This window comes from Tympanuchus pallidicinctus, unplaced genomic scaffold, assembly GCF_026119805.1.
Source record: "Tympanuchus pallidicinctus isolate F22 unplaced genomic scaffold, pur_lepc_1.0 scaffold97, whole genome shotgun sequence".
Lineage (NCBI taxonomy): Eukaryota > Metazoa > Chordata > Aves > Galliformes > Phasianidae > Tympanuchus > Tympanuchus pallidicinctus.
The window spans coordinates 3,124-20,970 of NW_026294821.1; the positions used below are offsets into that span (position 1 = coordinate 3,124).

A 17,847-nucleotide genomic window follows, 5' to 3' on the forward strand; every position below is an offset into this window, starting at 1 on the left:
AAAAGCAGGGATTTCTATGGAAATAAGCGATATTTTAGGTTAAAAACAGTGATTTCTATGAAAATAAGCGATATTTGAGGTTAAAAACAGGGATTTCTAGGAAAATAAGCGATATTTAAGGGGAAAAACAGGGATTTCTATGAAAATAAGGGATATTTAAGGGGAAAAACAGGGATTTCTATGAAAATAAGCAATATTTAAGGGGAAAAACAGGGATTTCTATGAAAATAAGCGATATTTGAGGTTAAAAACAGGGATTTCTGTGGAAATGAGCGATATTTGAGGTTAAAAACAGGGATTTCTAGGAAAATAAGCGATATTTAAGGTTAGAAACAGGGATTTCTATGAAAATAAGTGATATTTAAATTAAAAAACAGGAATTTCTAGGAAAATAAGCGATATTTTAGGATTAAAAACAGGGATTTCTATGAAAATAAGCGATATCTTAGGTTAAAAACAGGGATTTCTAGGAAAATAAGCGATATTTGAGGTTAAAAACAGGGATTTCTATGGAAATGAGCGATATTTGAGGTTAAAAACAGGGATTTCTATGAAAATAAGCGATATTTGAGGTTAAAAATAGGGATTTCTATGAAAATAAGCGATATTTTAGGTTAAAAACTGGGATTTCTATGAAAATAAGTGATATTTAAATTAAAAAACAGGAATTTCTAGGAAAATAAGCGATATTTTAGGATTAAAAACAGGGATTTCTATGAAAATAAGCGATATTTGAGGTTAAAAACAGGGATTTCTATGATAATAAGCGATATTTAAGGGGAAAAACAGGGATTTCTATGAAAATAAGCGATATTTGAGGTTAAAAACAGGGATTTCTATGAAAATAAGCGATATTTGAGGTTAAAAACAGGGATTTCTATGAAAATAAGCGATATTTTAGGTTAAAAACAGGGATTTCCATGGAAATAAGCGATATTTGAGGTTAAAAACTGGGATTTCTATGAAAATAAGCGATATTTGAGGTTAAAAACAGGGATTTCTATGAAAATAAGCGATATTTGAGGTTAAAAACAGGGATTTCTATGAAAATAAGTGATATTTTAGGTTAAAAACAGGGATTTCCATGGAAATAAGCGATATTTGAGGTTAAAAACTGGGATTTCTATGAAAATAAGCGATATTTTAGGTTAAAAACAGGGATTTCTATGAAAATAAGCGATATTTGAGGTTAAAAACAGGGATTTCTAGGAAAATAAGCGATATTTGAGGTTAAAAACAGGGATTTCTATGGAAATAAGTGATATTTTAGGTTAAAAACAGGGATTTCTATGAAAATAAGCGATATTTGAGGGGAAAAACTGGGATTTCTATGGAAATAAGCGATATTTGAGGATAAAAACAGGGATTTCTATGAAAATAAGCGATATTTTAGGTTAAAAACTGGGATTTCTATGGAAATAAGCGATATTTTAGGTTAAAAACAGGGATTTCTATGAAAATAAGCGATATTTGAGGTTAAAAACTGGGATTCCTATGAAAATAAGCAATATTTTAGGTTAAAAACAGGGATTTCTATGAAAATAAGCGATATTTTAGGTTAAAAACAGGGATTTCTATGAAAATAAGCGATATTTTAGGTTAAAAAAAGGGATTTCTATGAAAATAAGCAATATTTAAGGGGAAAAACAGGGATTTCTATGAAAATAAGCGATATTTAAGGGGAAAAACTGGGATTTCTATGAAAATAAGTGATATTTAAGGTTAAAAACAGGGATTTCTATGGAAATAAGCGATATTTTAGGTTAAAAACAGGGATTTCTATGAAAATAAGCGATATTTAAGGTTAAAAACAGGGATTTCTAGGAAAATAAGCGATATTTTAGGTTAAAAACAGGGATTTCTATGAAAATAAGCAATATTTAAGGATAAAAACAGGGATTTCTATGAAAATAAGCGATATTTTAGGTTAAAAACAGGGATTTCTAGGAAAATAAGCGATATTTGAGGTTAAAAACAGGGATTTCTATGAAAATAAGCGATATTTGAGGTTAAAAACAGGGATTTCTATGAAAATAAGCGATATTTAAGGGGAAAAACTGGGATTTCTATGGAAATAAGCGATATTTTAGGTTAAAAACAGGGATTTCTATGAAAATAAGCGATATTTAAGGGGAAAAACAGGGATTTCTATGAAAATAAGCGATATTTAAGGGGAAAAACAGGGATTTCTATGAAAATAAGCGATATTTAAGGGGAAAAACAGGGATTTCTATGAAAATAAGCGATATTTGAGGTTAAAAACAGGGATTTCCATGAAAATAAGCGATATTTTAGGTTAAAAACAGGGATTTCTATGAAAATAAGCGATATTTTAGGTTAAAAACAGGGATTTCTATGAAAATAAGCGATATTTAAGGGGAAAAACAGGGATTTCTATGAAAATAAGCGATATTTTAGGTTGAAAACTGGGATTTCTAGGAAAATAAGCGATATTTGAGGATAAAAACAGGGATTTCTATGAAAATAAGCGATATTTGAGGATAAAAACAGGGATTTCTATGAAAATAACGGATATTTTAGGTTAAAAACAGGGATTTCTATGAAAATAAGCGATATTTAAGGGGAAAAACTGGGATTTCTATGAAAATAAGCGATATTTGAGGTTAAAAACAGGGATTTCTATGAAAATAAGCGATATTTAAGGGGAAAAACAGGGATTTCTATGAAAATAAGCGATATTTAAGGGGAAAAACAGGGATTTCTTGGAAAATAAGCGATATTTGAGGATAAAAACAGGGATTTCGATGAAAATAAGCGATATTTAAGGGGAAAAACAGGGATTTCTATGAAAATAAGCGATATTTTAGGGGAAAAACAGGGATTTCTATGAAAATAAGCGATATTTTAGGGGAAAAACTGGGATTTCTATGAAAATAAGCGATATTTTATGGGGGAAAACAGGGATTTCTATGAAAATAAGCGATATTTGAGGTTAAAAACAGGGATTTCTATGAAAATAAGCGATATTTGAGGATAAAAACAGGGATTTCTATGAAAATAAGCGATATCTTAGGTTAAAAACAGGGATTTCTAGGAAAATAAGCGATATTTAAGGGGAAAACAGGGATTTCTATGAAAATAAGCGATATTTAGGGGGAAAAACTGGGATTTCTATGAAAATAAGCGATATTTGAGGTTAAAAACAGGGATTTCTAGGAAAATAAGTGATATTTTAGGTTAAAAACAGGGATTTCTATGAAAATAAGCAATATTTCAGGGGAAAAACAGGGATTTCCATGAAAATAAGCGATATTTAAGGGGAAAATCAGGGATTTCTAGTAAAATATGCGATATTTTAGGGTTAAAAACAGGGATTTCTATGAAAATAAGTGATATTTAATTTAAAAAACAGGGATTTCTATGAATATAAGCGATATTTAAGTGGAAAAACAGGCATTTCCAGGAAAGCAAGCGATATTTGAGGTTAAAAACAGGGATTTCTAGGAAAGTAAGCGATATTTAAGGGATAAAAACAGGGATTTCTATGAAAATAAGCGTTGTTTGAGGTTAAAAACAGGGATTTGTATGGAAATAAGCTACATTTTGGGTTAAAAAAAGAGATATCTTTGAAAATAAGCGATATTTATATTTGAAAAAGGGATTTCTATGAAAATAAGTGATATTTAAGGTTAAAAACAGGGATATCTATGGAAATAAGCGATATTTTAGGTTAAAAACTGGGATTTCTAGTAATATATGCGATATTTTAGGGTTAAAAACAGGGATTTCTACGAAAATAAGCAATATTTGAGGTTAAAAACAGGGATTTCTATGATAATAAGCGATATTTAAGGGGAAAAACAGGGATTTCTATGAAAATAAGCGATATTTGAGGTTAAAAACAGGGATTTCTATGAAAATAAGCGATATTTGAGGTTAAAAACAGGGATTTCTATGAAAATAAGTGATATTTTAGGTTAAAAACAGGGATTTCCATGGAAATAAGCGATATTTGAGGTTAAAAACTGGGATTTCTATGAAAATAAGCGATATTTTAGGTTAAAAACAGGGATTTCTATGAAAATAAGCGATATTTGAGGTTAAAAACTGGGATTTCTATGGAAATAAGCGATATTTGAGGTTAAAAACAGGGATTTCTATGAAAATAAGCGATATTTTAGGTTAAAAACTGGGATTTCTATGGAAATAAGCGATATTTTAGGTTAAAAACAGGGATTTCTATGAAAATAAGCGATATTTGAGGTTAAAAACAGGGATTTCTATGAAAATAAGCGATATTTATGGGGGAAAACAGGGATTTCTAGGAAAATAAGCGATATTTTAGGTTAAAAACAGGGATTTCTATGAAAATAAGCGATATTTGAGGTTAAAAACAGGGATTTCTATGAAAATAAGCGATATTTAAGGGGAAAAACAGGGATTTCTATGATAATAAGCGATATTTAAGGGGAAAAACAGGGATTTCTATGAAAATAAGCGATATTTTAGGTTAAAAACAGGGATTTCAATGAAAATAAGCGATATTTTAGGTTAAAAACAGGGATTTCTATGAAAATAAGCGATATTTAAGGGGAAAAACAGGGATTTCTATGAAAATAAGCGATATTTTAGGTTGAAAACTGGGATTTCTAGGAAAATAAGCGATATTTTAGGTTAAAAACAGGGATTTCCATGGAAATAAGCGATATTTGAGGTTAAAAACTGGGATTTCTATGAAAATAAGCGATATTTGAGGTTAAAAACAGGGATTTCTATGAAAATAAGCGATATTTGAGGTTAAAAACAGGGATTTCTATGAAAATAAGTGATATTTTAGGTTAAAAACAGGGATTTCCATGGAAATAAGCGATATTTGAGGTTAAAAACTGGGATTTCTATGAAAATAAGCGATATTTTAGGTTAAAAACAGGGATTTCTATGAAAATAAGCGATATTTGAGGTTAAAAACAGGGATTTCTAGGAAAATAAGCGATATTTGAGGTTAAAAACAGGGATTTCTATGGAAATAAGTGATATTTTAGGTTAAAAACAGGGATTTCTATGAAAATAAGCGATATTTGAGGGGAAAAACTGGGATTTCTATGGAAATAAGCGATATTTGAGGATAAAAACTGGGATTTCTATGAAAATAAGCGATATTTTAGGTTAAAAACTGGGATTTCTATGGAAATAAGCGATATTTTAGGTTAAAAACAGGGATTTCTATGAAAATAAGCGATATTTGAGGTTAAAAACTGGGATTCCTATGAAAATAAGCAATATTTTAGGTTAAAAACAGGGATTTCTATGAAAATAAGCGATATTTTAGGTTAAAAACAGGGATTTCTATGAAAATAAGCGATATTTTAGGTTAAAAAAAGGGATTTCTATGAAAATAAGCAATATTTAAGGGGAAAAACAGGGATTTCTATGAAAATAAGCGATATTTAAGGGGAAAAACTGGGATTTCTATGAAAATAAGTGATATTTAAGGTTAAAAACAGGGATTTCTATGGAAATAAGCGATATTTTAGGTTAAAAAATTGGGATTTCTATGAAAATAAGCGATATTTAAGGTTAAAAACAGGGATTTCTAGGAAAATAAGCGATATTTTAGGTTAAAAACAGGGATTTCTATGAAAATAAGCAATATTTAAGGATAAAAACAGGGATTTCTATGAAAATAAGCGATATTTTAGGGTTAAAAACAGGGATTTCTAGGAAAATAAGCGATATTTGAGGTTAAAAACAGGGATTTCTATGAAAATAAGCGATATTTGAGGTTAAAAACAGGGATTTCTATGAAAATAAGCGATATTTAAGGGGAAAAACTGGGATTTCTATGGAAATAAGCGATATTTTAGGTTAAAAACAGGGATTTCTATGAAAATAAGCGATATTTAAGGGGAAAAACAGGGATTTCTATGAAAATAAGCGATATTTAAGGGGAAAAACAGGGATTTCTATGAAAATAAGCGATATTTAAGGGGAAAAACAGGGATTTCTATGAAAATAAGCGATATTTGAGGTTAAAAACAGGGATTTCCATGAAAATAAGCGATATTTTAGGTTAAAAACAGGGATTTCTATGAAAATAAGCGATATTTTAGGTTAAAAACAGGGATTTCTATGAAAATAAGCGATATTTAAGGGGAAAAACAGGGATTTCTATGAAAATAAGCGATATTTTAGGTTGAAAACTGGGATTTCTAGGAAAATAAGCGATATTTGAGGATAAAAACAGGGATTTCTATGAAAATAAGCGATATTTGAGGATAAAAACAGGGATTTCTATGAAAATAACGGATATTTTAGGTTAAAAACAGGGATTTCTATGAAAATAAGCGATATTTAAGGGGAAAAACTGGGATTTCTATGAAAATAAGCGATATTTGAGGTTAAAAACAGGGATTTCTATGAAAATAAGCGATATTTAAGGGGAAAAACAGGGATTTCTATGAAAATAAGCGATATTTAAGGGGAAAAACAGGGATTTCTTGGAAAATAAGCGATATTTGAGGATAAAAACAGGGATTTCGATGAAAATAAGCGATATTTAAGGGGAAAAACAGGGATTTCTATGAAAATAAGCGATATTTTAGGGGAAAAACAGGGATTTCTATGAAAATAAGCGATATTTTAGGGGAAAAACTGGGATTTCTATGAAAATAAGCGATATTTTATGGGGGAAAACAGGGATTTCTATGAAAATAAGCGATATTTGAGGTTAAAAACAGGGATTTCTATGAAAATAAGCGATATTTGAGGATAAAAACAGGGATTTCTATGAAAATAAGCGATATCTTAGGTTAAAAACAGGGATTTCTAGGAAAATAAGCGATATTTAAGGGGAAAACAGGGATTTCTATGAAAATAAGCGATATTTAGGGGGAAAAACTGGGATTTCTATGAAAATAAGCGATATTTGAGGTTAAAAACAGGGATTTCTAGGAAAATAAGTGATATTTTAGGTTAAAAACAGGGATTTCTATGAAAATAAGCAATATTTCAGGGGAAAAACAGGGATTTCCATGAAAATAAGCGATATTTAAGGGGAAAATCAGGGATTTCTAGTAAAATATGCGATATTTTAGGGTTAAAAACAGGGATTTCTATGAAAATAAGTGATATTTAATTTAAAAAACAGGGATTTCTATGAATATAAGCGATATTTAAGTGGAAAAACAGGCATTTCCAGGAAAGCAAGCGATATTTGAGGTTAAAAACAGGGATTTCTAGGAAAGTAAGCGATATTTAAGGGATAAAAACAGGGATTTCTATGAAAATAAGCGTTGTTTGAGGTTAAAAACAGGGATTTGTATGGAAATAAGCTACATTTTGGGTTAAAAAAAGAGATATCTTTGAAAATAAGCGATATTTATATTTGAAAAAGGGATTTCTATGAAAATAAGTGATATTTAAGGTTAAAAACAGGGATATCTATGGAAATAAGCGATATTTTAGGTTAAAAACTGGGATTTCTAGTAATATATGCGATATTTTAGGGTTAAAAACAGGGATTTCTACGAAAATAAGCAATATTTGAGGTTAAAAACAGGGATTTCTATGATAATAAGCGATATTTAAGGGGAAAAACAGGGATTTCTATGAAAATAAGCGATATTTTAGGTTAAAAACAGGGATTTCTATGAAAATAAGCGATATTTGAGGTTAAGAACAGGGATTTCTATGAAAATAAGTGATATTTTAGGTTAAAAACAGGGATTTCCATGGAAATAAGCGATATTTGAGGTTAAAAACTGGGATTTCTATGAAAATAAGCGATATTTGAGGTTAAAAACAGGGATTTCTATGAAAATAAGCGATATTTTAGGTTAAAAACAGGGATTTCTATGAAAATAAGCGATATTTGAGGTTAAAAACTGGGATTTCTATGGAAATAAGCGATATTTGAGGTTAAAAACAGGGATTTCTATGAAAATAAGCGATATTTTAGGTTAAAAACTGGGATTTCTATGGAAATAAGCGATATTTTAGGTTAAAAACAGGGATTTCTATGAAAATAAGCGATATTTGAGGTTAAAAACAGGGATTTCTATGAAAATAAGCGATATTTATGGGGGAAAACAGGGATTTCTAGGAAAATAAGCGATATTTTAGGTTAAAAACAGGGATTTCTATGAAAATAAGCGATATTTGAGGTTAAAAACAGGGATTTCTATGAAAATAAGCGATATTTAAGGGGAAAAACAGGGATTTCTATGATAATAAGCGATATTTAAGGGGAAAAACAGGGATTTCTATGAAAATAAGCGATATTTTAGGTTAAAAACAGGGATTTCAATGAAAATAAGCGATATTTTAGGTTAAAAACAGGGATTTCTATGAAAATAAGCGATATTTAAGGGGAAAAACAGGGATTTCTATGAAAATAAGCGATATTTTAGGTTGAAAACTGGGATTTCTATGAAAATAAGCGATATTTTAGGTTAAAAACAGGGATTTCTATGAAAATAAGCGATATTTGAGGATAAAAACAGGGATTTCTATGAAAATAACGGATATTTTAGGTTAAAAACAGGGATTTCTATGAAAATAAGCGATATTTAAGGGGAAAAACTGGGATTTCTATGAAAATAAGCGATATTTCAGGTTAAAAACAGGGATTTCTATGAAAATAAGCGATATTTCAGGGTTAAAAACAGGGATTTCTATGAAAATAAGCGATATTTAAGGGGAAAAACAGGGATTTCTAGGAAAATAAGCGATATTTGAGGTTAAAAACAGGGATTTCGATGAAAATAAGCGATATTTAAGGGGAAAAACAGGGATTTCTATGAAAATAAGCGATATTTAAGGGGAAAAACAGGGATTTCTATGAAAATAAGCGATATTTTAGGGGAAAAACTGGGATTTCTATGAAAATAAGCGATATTTTATGGGGGAAAACAGGGATTTCTATGAAAATAAGCGATATTTGAGGTTAAAAACAGGGATTTCTATGAAAATAAGCGATATTTGAGGAAAAAAACAGGGATTTCTATGAAAATAAGCGATATCTTAGGTTAAAAACTGGGATTTCTATGACAATAAGCAATATTTAAGGGGAAAAACTGGGATTTCTACGAAAATAAGCGATATTTTATGGGAAAAATAGGGATTTCTATGAAAATAAGCGATATTTGAGGTTAAAAACAGGGATTTCTAGGAAAGTAAGCGATATTTGAGGTTAAAAACAGGGATTTCTATGAAAATAAGCGATATTTTAGGTTAAAAACTGGGATTTCTAGGAAAATAAGCGATATTTGAGGGAAAAACTGGGATTTCTAGGAAAATAAGCGATATTTGAGGTTAAAAACAGGGATTTCTAGGAAAATAAGCGATATTTTAGGTTAAAAACAGGGATTTCTATGAAAATAAGCGATATTTGAGGTTAAAAACAAGGATTTCTATGAAAATAAGCGATATTTTAGGTTAAAAACAGGGATTTCTTCGAAAATAAGCGATATTTGAGGTTAAAAACAGGGATTTCTAGGAAAATAAGCGATATTTGAGGTTAAAAACAGGGATTTCTAGGAAAATAAGCGATATTTGAGGATAAAAACAGGGATTTCTATGAAAATAAGCGATATTTATGGGGAAAAACTGGGATTTCTATGAAAATAAGCGATATTTGAGGTTAAAAACAGGGATTTCTATGAAAATAAGCGATATTTTAGGTTAAAAACTGGGATTTCTATGAAAATAAGCGATATTTGAGGTTAAAAACTGGGATTTCTATGAAAATAAGCGATATTTAAGGGGAAAAACAGGCATTTCTATGAAAATAAGCGATATTTGAGGGAAAAACTGGGATTTCTATGAAAATAAGCGATATTTGAGGTTAAAAGCAGGGATTTCTATGGAAATAAGCGATATTTTAGGTTAAAAACAGGGATATCTATGAAAATAAGCGATATTTGAGGTTAAAAACAGGGATTTCTAGGAAAATAAGCGATATTTAAGGGGAAAAACAGGGATTTCTATGAAAATAAGCGATATTTAAGGGGAAAAACAGGGATTTCTATGAAAATAAGCGATATTTAAGGGGAAAAACAGGGATTTCTATGAAAATAAGCGATATTTGAGGTTAAAAACAGGGATTTCTGTGGAAATGAGCGATATTTGAGGTTAAAAACAGGGATTTCTAGGAAAATAAGCGATATTTAAGGGGAAAAACAGGGATTTCTATGAAAATAAGTGATATTTAAATTAAAAAACAGGAATTTCTAGGAAAATAAGCGATATTTTAGGATTAAAAACAGGGATTTCTATGAAAATAAGCGATATTTGAGGTTAAAAACAGGGATTTCTATGAAAATAAGCGATATTTAAGGGGAAAAACTGGGATTTCTATGAAAATAAGCGATATTTAAGGGGAAAAACAGGGATTTCTATGAAAATAAGCGATATTTGAGGTTAAAAACAGGGATTTCTAGGAAAATAAGGGATATTTAAGGGGAAAATCAGGGATTTCTATGAAAATAAGCGATATTTGAGGTTAAAAACAGGGATTTCTATGAAAATAAGCGATATTTAAGGGGAAAATCAGGGATTTCTATGAAAATAAGTGATATTTTAGGTTAAAAACAGGGATTTCTATGATAATAAGCAATATTTAAGGGGAAAAACAGGGATTTCTAGGAAAATAAGCGATATTTTATGGGAAAAACAGGGATTTCTATGAAAATAAGCGATATTTATGGGGAAAAACTGGGATTTCTATGACAATAAGCGATATTTTAGGGAAAAACTGGGATTTCTAGGAAAATAAGCAATATTTGAGGTTAAAAACTGGGATTTCTATGAAAATAAGCGATATTTAATTGGAAAAACAGGGATTTCTATGAAAATAAGCGATATTTGAGGTTAAAAACAGGGATTTCTATGAAAATAAGCGATATTTTAGGTTAAAAACAGGGATTTCTATGGAAATAAGCGATATTTAAGGGGAAAAACAGGGATTTCTATGAAAATAAGCGATATTTTAGGATAAGAACTGGGATTTCTATGAAAATAAGAGATATTTTAGGTTAAAAACAGGGATTTCTATGGAAATAAGCGATATTTTAGGTTAAAAACAGGGATTTCTATGAAAATAAACGATATTTAAGGGGAAAAACAGGGATTTCTATGAAAATAAGCGATATCTTAGGTTAAAAACTGGGATTTCTATGGAAATAAGCGATATTTTAGGTTAAAAACTGGGATTTCTATGAAATTATGCGATATTTAAGGTTAAAAACAGGGATTTCTATGGAAATAAGTGATATTTAAGGTTAAAAACAGGAATTTCTAGGAAAATAAGCGATATTTTAGGTTAGAAACAGGGATTTCTATGAAAATAAGCGATATTTTAGGTTAAAAACAGGGATTTCTATGGAAATAAGCGATATTTAAGGGGAAAAACAGGGATTTCTATGAAAATAAGCGATATTTGAGTTTAAAAACAGGGATTTCTATGAAAATAAGCGATATTTAAGGTTAAAAACAGGAATTTCTATGGAAATAAGCGATATTTAAGGGGAAAAACAGGGATTTCTAGGAAAATAAGCGATATTTAAGGGGAAAAACAGGGATTTCTATGAAAATAAGCGATATTTAAGGGGAAAAACAGGGATTTCTATGAAAATAAGCGATATTTTAGGTTAAAAACAGGGATATCTATGAAAATAAGCGATATTTTAGGTTAAAAACAGGGATTTCTATGAAAATAAGCGATATTTTAGGTTAAAAACAGGGATTTCTAGGAAAATAAGCGATATCTTAGGATAAAAACAGGGATTTCTAGGAAAATAGGCGATATTTGAGGGGAAAAACAGGGATTTCTAGGAAAATAAACGATATTTAAGGGATAAAAACAGGGATTTCTATGAAAATAAGCGATATTTTAGGTTAAAAACAGGGATTTCTATGAAAATAAGTGATATTTAAGGGGAAAAACAGGGATTTCTATGAAAATAAGTGATATTTAAGGGGAAAAACAGGGATTTGTACGAAAATAAGCAATATCTAAGGGGAAAAACTGGGATTTCTATGAAAATAAGTGATATTTAAGGGGAAAAACAGGGATTTCTATGAAAATAAGCGATATTTGAGGTTAAAAACTGGGATTTCTATGAAAATAAGCGATATTTAAGGGGAAAAACAGGGATTTCTACGAAAATAAGCGATATTTTTGGGGAAAAACTGGGATTTCTATGAAAATAAGTGATAGTTAAATTAAAAAACAGGAATTTCTATGAAAATAAGCGATATTTTAGGATTAAAAACAGGGATTTCTATGAAAATATGTCATATTTTAGGGGAATAATAGGGATTTCTATGAAATTAAGCAATATTTAAGGTTAAAAACAGGAATTCCTATGAAAATAAGCGGTATTTTAGGGGAATAACAGGGATTTCTAGTAAAATATGGGATATTTTAGGGTTAAAAACAGTGATTTCTATGAAAATAAGCGATATTTGAGGTTAAAAACTGGGATTTCTAGGAAAATAAGCAATATTTTAGGGGAAAAACTGGGATTTCTATGAAAATAAGCAATATTTCAGGGGAAAAACAGGGATTTCCATGAAAATAATAGGCATTTTAGGGTTAAAAACAGGGATTTCTATGAAAATAAGCGATATTTGAGGTTAAAAACTGGGATTTCTATGAAAATAAGTGATATTTAATTTAAAAAACAGGGATTTCTACGAATATATGCGATATTTAAGTGGAAAAACAGGCATTTCCAGGAAAGCAAGCGATATTTTAGGTTAAAAACAGGGATTTCTATGAAAGTAAGCGATATTTAAGGTTAAAAACAGGGATTTCTATGAAAATAAACGATATTTAAGGGATAAAAACAGGGATTTCTATGAAAATAAGCGTTGTTTGAGGTTAAAAACAGGGATTTCTATGGAAATAAGCGATATTTTGGGTTAAAAAAAGAGATTTCTTTGAAAATAAGCGATATTTATATTAGAAAAATGGATTTCTATGAAAATAAGTGATATTTAAGGTTAAAAACAGGGATTTCTATGGAAATAAGCGATATTTAAGGGGAAAAAAAAGGGATTTCTATGAAAATAAGCGATATTTTAGGATTAAAAACAGGGATTTCTATGAAAATATGTCATATTTTAGGGGAATAATAGGGATTTCTATGAAATTATGCGATATTTAAGGTTAAAAACAGGAATTTCTATGAAAATAAGCGGTATTTTACGAGAATAACAGTGATTTCTAGTAAAATATGGGATATTTTAGGGTTAAAAACAGTGATTTCTATGAAAATAAGCGATATTTGAGGTTAAAAACAGGGATATCTATGAAAATAAGCGATATTTTAGGGTTAAAAACAGGGATTTCTATGAAAATAAGCGATATTTGAGTTTAAAAACAGTGATTTCTATGAAAATAAGCAATATTTGAGGTTAAAAACAGGGATTTCTAGGAAAATAAGTGATATTTTAGGGGAAAAACAGGGATTTCTATGAAAATAAGCAATATTTCAGGGGAAAAACAGGGATTTCCATGAAAATAATTGGCATTTTAGGGTTAAAAACAGGGATTTCTATGAAAATAAGCGATATTTGAGGTTAAAAACAGGGATTTCTATGAAAATAAGCGATATTTAAGGGGAAAAACAGGGATTTCTATGAAAATAAGCGATATTTCAGGGTTAAAAACTGGGATTTCTATGAAAATAAGCGATATTTAAGGGGAAAAACTGGGATTTCTATGAAAATAAGCGATATTTAAGGGGAAAAACTGGGATTTCTAGGAAAATAAGCAATATTTTAGGGGAAAAACAGGGATTTCTATGAAAATAAGCAATATTTCAGGGGAAAAACAGGGATTTCCATGAAAATAATTGGCATTTTAGGGTTAAAAACAGGGATTTCTATGAAAATAAGCGATATTTGAGGTTAAAAACAGGGATTTCTATGAAAATAAGTAATATTTAATTTAAAAAACAGGGATTTCTACGAATATATGCGATATTTAAGTGGAAAAACACGCTTTTCCAGGAAAGCAAGCGATATTTTAGGTTAAAAATAGGGATTTCTAGGAAAGTAAGCGATATTTAAGGTTAAAAACAGGGATTTCTATGAAAATAAACGATATTTAAGGGATAAAAACAGGGATTTCTATGAAAATAAGCGTTGTTTGAGGTTAAAAACAGGGATTTCTATGGAAATAAGCAATATTTTGGGTTAAAAAAAGAGATTTCTTTGAAAATAAGCGATATTTATATTAGAAAAAGGGATTTCTATGAAAATAAGTGATATTTAAGGTTAAAAACAGGGATTTCTATGGAAATAAGCGATATTTAAGGGGAAAAATAGGGTTTTCTATGAAAATAAGCGATATTTTAGGATTAAAAACAGGGATTTCTATGAAAATATGTCATATTTTAGGGGAATGATAGGGATTTCTATGAAATTAAGCTATATTTAAGGTTAAAAACAGGAATTTCTATGAAAATAAGCGGTAGTTTAGGAGAATAACAGTGATTTCTAGTAAAATAAGCGATATTTTAGGGTTAAAAACAGTGATTTCTATGAAAATAAGCGCTATTTAAGGGGAAAAACAGGGATTTCTATGAAAATAAGCGATATTTGAGGGGAAAAACAGGGATTTCTATGAAAATAAGCAATATTTGAGGTTAAAAACAGGGATTTCTAGGAAATTAAGTGATATTTTAGGGGAAAAACAGGGATTTCTATGAAAATAAGCAATATTTCAGGGGAAAAACAGGGATTTCCATGAAAATAATTGGCATTTTAGGGTTAAAAACAGGGATTTCTATGAAAATAAGCGATATTTGAGGTTGAAAACAGGGATTTCTATGAAAATAAGCGATATTTAAGGGGAAAAACAGGGATTTCTATGAAAATAAGCGATATTTTAGGTTAAAAACAGGGATTTCTATGAAAATAAGCGATATTTAAGTGGAAAAACAGGCATTTCCAGGAAAGCAAGCAATATTTGAGGTTAAAAACAGGGATTTCTAGGAAAGTAAGCGATATTTAAGGGATAAAAACATTGATTTCTATGAAAATAAGCGTTGTTTGAGGTTAAAAACAGGGATTTGTATGAAAATAAGCGATATTTGAGGTTAAAAACAGGGATTTCTATGAAAATAAGCGATATTTATATTAGAAAAAGGGATTTCTATGAAAATAAGTGATATTTAAGGTTAAAAACAGGGATATCTATGAAAAATAAGCGATATTTTAGGTTAAAAACTGGGATTTCTAGTAAAATATGCAATATTTTAGGGTTAAAAACAGGGATTTTTACGAAAATAAGCAATATTTGTGGTTAAAAACAGGGATTTCTATGAAAATAAGCGATATTTTGGGTTAAAAAAACAGAGATCTCTTTGAAAATGAGCGATATTTAAATTTAAAAAAAAGAGATTTCTATGAAAATAAGCGATATTTGAGGTTAAAAATAGGGATTTGTATGAAAATAAGTGATATTTTAGGGGAAAACAGGGATTTCTAGGAAAATAAGCGATATTTAAGGGGAAAAACTGGGATTTCTATGAAAATAAGCAATATTTAAATTAAAAAACAGGGATTTCTAGGAAAATAAGCGGTATTTTAGGGTTAAAAACAGGGATTTCTATGAAAATATGTCATATTTTAGGGGAATAACAGGGATTTCTAGGAAATTAAGCGATATTTCAGGGGAAAAACATGGATTTCTAGGAAAATAAGCGATATTTAAGGGGAAAAACAGGGATTTCTATGAATATAAGCGGTATTTAAGGGGAAAAACAGGGATTTCTATGAATATAAGCGATATTTTAGGGTTAAAAACAGTGATTTCTATGAAAATAAGCAATATTTAATTTAAAAAACAGGGATTTCTAGGAAAATAAGTGATATTTAAGGTTAAAAACAGGGATTTCTATGAATATAAGCGGTATTTAAGGGGAAAAACAGGGATTTCTATGAAAATAAGTGATATTTAAGGTTTGAAACAGGGATTTCTTCGAAAATAAGCAATATTTAAGGGCAAAAACAGGGATTTCTATGAAAATAAGCAACAATTATGGGGAAAAACTGGGATTTCTATGAAAATAAGCGATATTTTAGGTTAAAAACTGGGATTTCTTTGGAAATAAGCGATATTTTAGGTTAAAAACAGGGATTTCAATGAAAATAAGCGATTTTTTATGTTAAAAACAGGGATTTCTATGAAAATAAGTGATATTTTAGGGGATAAACAGGGATTTCTATAAAAATAAGCGATATTTGAGGTTAAAAACAGGCATTTCTACGGTTCCTTCTTGTCGCATGCGCAGTAGTTGCCATTCCCGCTAATGCGCAGTATTGTGACAGCCCCTCGCATGTGCAGTATGTTGCCTGCATGGCGCATGCGCAGTATTGTGCCAGCCTGGCGCTTCCGCTGTGGCGTTCCGGCCCCGCGCGTGCGCAGAAGACATCATGACCTGCGCATGAGCAGTACGCTTGATCGCGGCGCAAGTGCAGTGGTGTACCCGCTCCGCGCATGCTCAGTAGTGTGACAGCCTTGCGCATGCGCAGTAAGCTGCCTGCATGGGGCTTGCCCTGTAGGGTTTTAGCTCGGCGCATCCGTAGTAGTGTGCCAGCCCGGCGCATGCGCAGTAGGCAGCATGACCGGCGCATGAGCAGTAGTTTCCAGTCTGGCGCATGCGCAGTTGTGTGCCAGGCTCGCGCATGCGCAGTACGCTTCCTGCTCGGCGCTTGCGCTGTAGTGTGACAGCCCGGTGCACGCGCAGTACGAAGCGATATTTAATGTTTAAAAACAGGGATTTCTATGAAAATAAGCGATATTTCAGGGAAAAAACAGGGATTTCTATGAAAATAAGCAATATTTTAGGTTAAAAACAGGGATTTCTACGAAAATAAGCAATATTTAAGGTTAAAAACAGGGATTTCTAGGAAAATAAGTGATATTTAAGTTTAAAAACAGGCATTTCTATGAAAATAAGCGATGTTTTATGTTATAAACAGGGATTTCTATGAAAGTAAGCGATATTTAAGGGTTGAAAACAGGGATTTCTATGAAAATAGGCGATATTTTAGGTTAAAAACAGGGATTTCTGGGAATATAAGCAATATTTAAGGGGAAAAACAGGGATTTCAAGGAAAATGAGCGATATTTAATCGCTTGTTATGTGGTTTGGGTAGTTATGAGTAGTTGGTAGTTATAACTTAAGATATGGTGTTAGGATAAATGTAAGGGCTAAAGGGTTAGGGTTAGGGGTATAGGATGAGGGTGAGGGTTAAGGTTATAGGCTTAGGGTAAAGGTAAGGGCTATAAGGTTAGGGTTAGAGTAAGGATTATAGGGTGACAAGTATAGCGTTAGGGTCAGGGTGAGGGTTATATGGTTTGGGTGGGGGGGTTAGGGTTACAGGGTTAGGGTAAGGGTGTTATAGAGCTAGGGTAAGAGTTATAGGGTTAAAGGGTTCAGGTGAGGGTATTACAGGATTAGGATTAGGGTAAGGGTTATAGGGTTACAGGGCTAGATGGTAAGGATTATAGGGTAAGGATTATAGGGTTAGGGTGAGGGTTAAGGTTAGGATTATAGGGTTAGGGTTAGGCTTAGGGCAACGTTTAGGGTCAGGGCTGGGATAAGAACTAGCTAGGATTCGGGGGGGGGGGGGGGGGGGGTGGACCAAAAGGGATGGGGGAGAATGAAGACACGATGCTAAAAGCACCCAGGGACTGCAGGGAAACCGGTGCGGCACAGCCGCTGTATCCCCTCCCTACCCCACCCCCCCCTTCCCTTCCCTTCTGATTTCAGATCCTATTTGCCTCCAAACTTCCTGTAAAGGAGCCACGCTGCCAGGTCCAGATGGGGGATGCTGTGAAATTTCACCCTCAATCCAAACCAAAAACCT

General features: G+C 31.1%; 1 long non-coding RNA gene across 16 annotated transcripts; it reads left to right on the forward strand.

Annotated features, from left to right (window-relative positions):
• Positions 1–1,611: 1,611 nt before the first annotated feature.
• LOC128074740 (uncharacterized) lies at positions 1,612–14,899 on the forward strand. 16 transcript variants are annotated; one of them, XR_008203427.1, is made up of 4 exons: positions 1,612–1,926; positions 5,579–5,702; positions 11,568–11,690; positions 12,761–12,885. It is a non-coding gene; the product is annotated as an uncharacterized LOC128074740 (long non-coding RNA). The 16 variants fall into 16 exon arrangements; XR_008203424.1 differs by lacking the exons at positions 11,568–11,690; positions 12,761–12,885 and adding an exon at positions 14,821–14,899; XR_008203430.1 differs by lacking the exons at positions 11,568–11,690; positions 12,761–12,885 and adding an exon at positions 14,574–14,614.
• Positions 14,900–17,847: the final 2,948 nt, after the last annotated feature.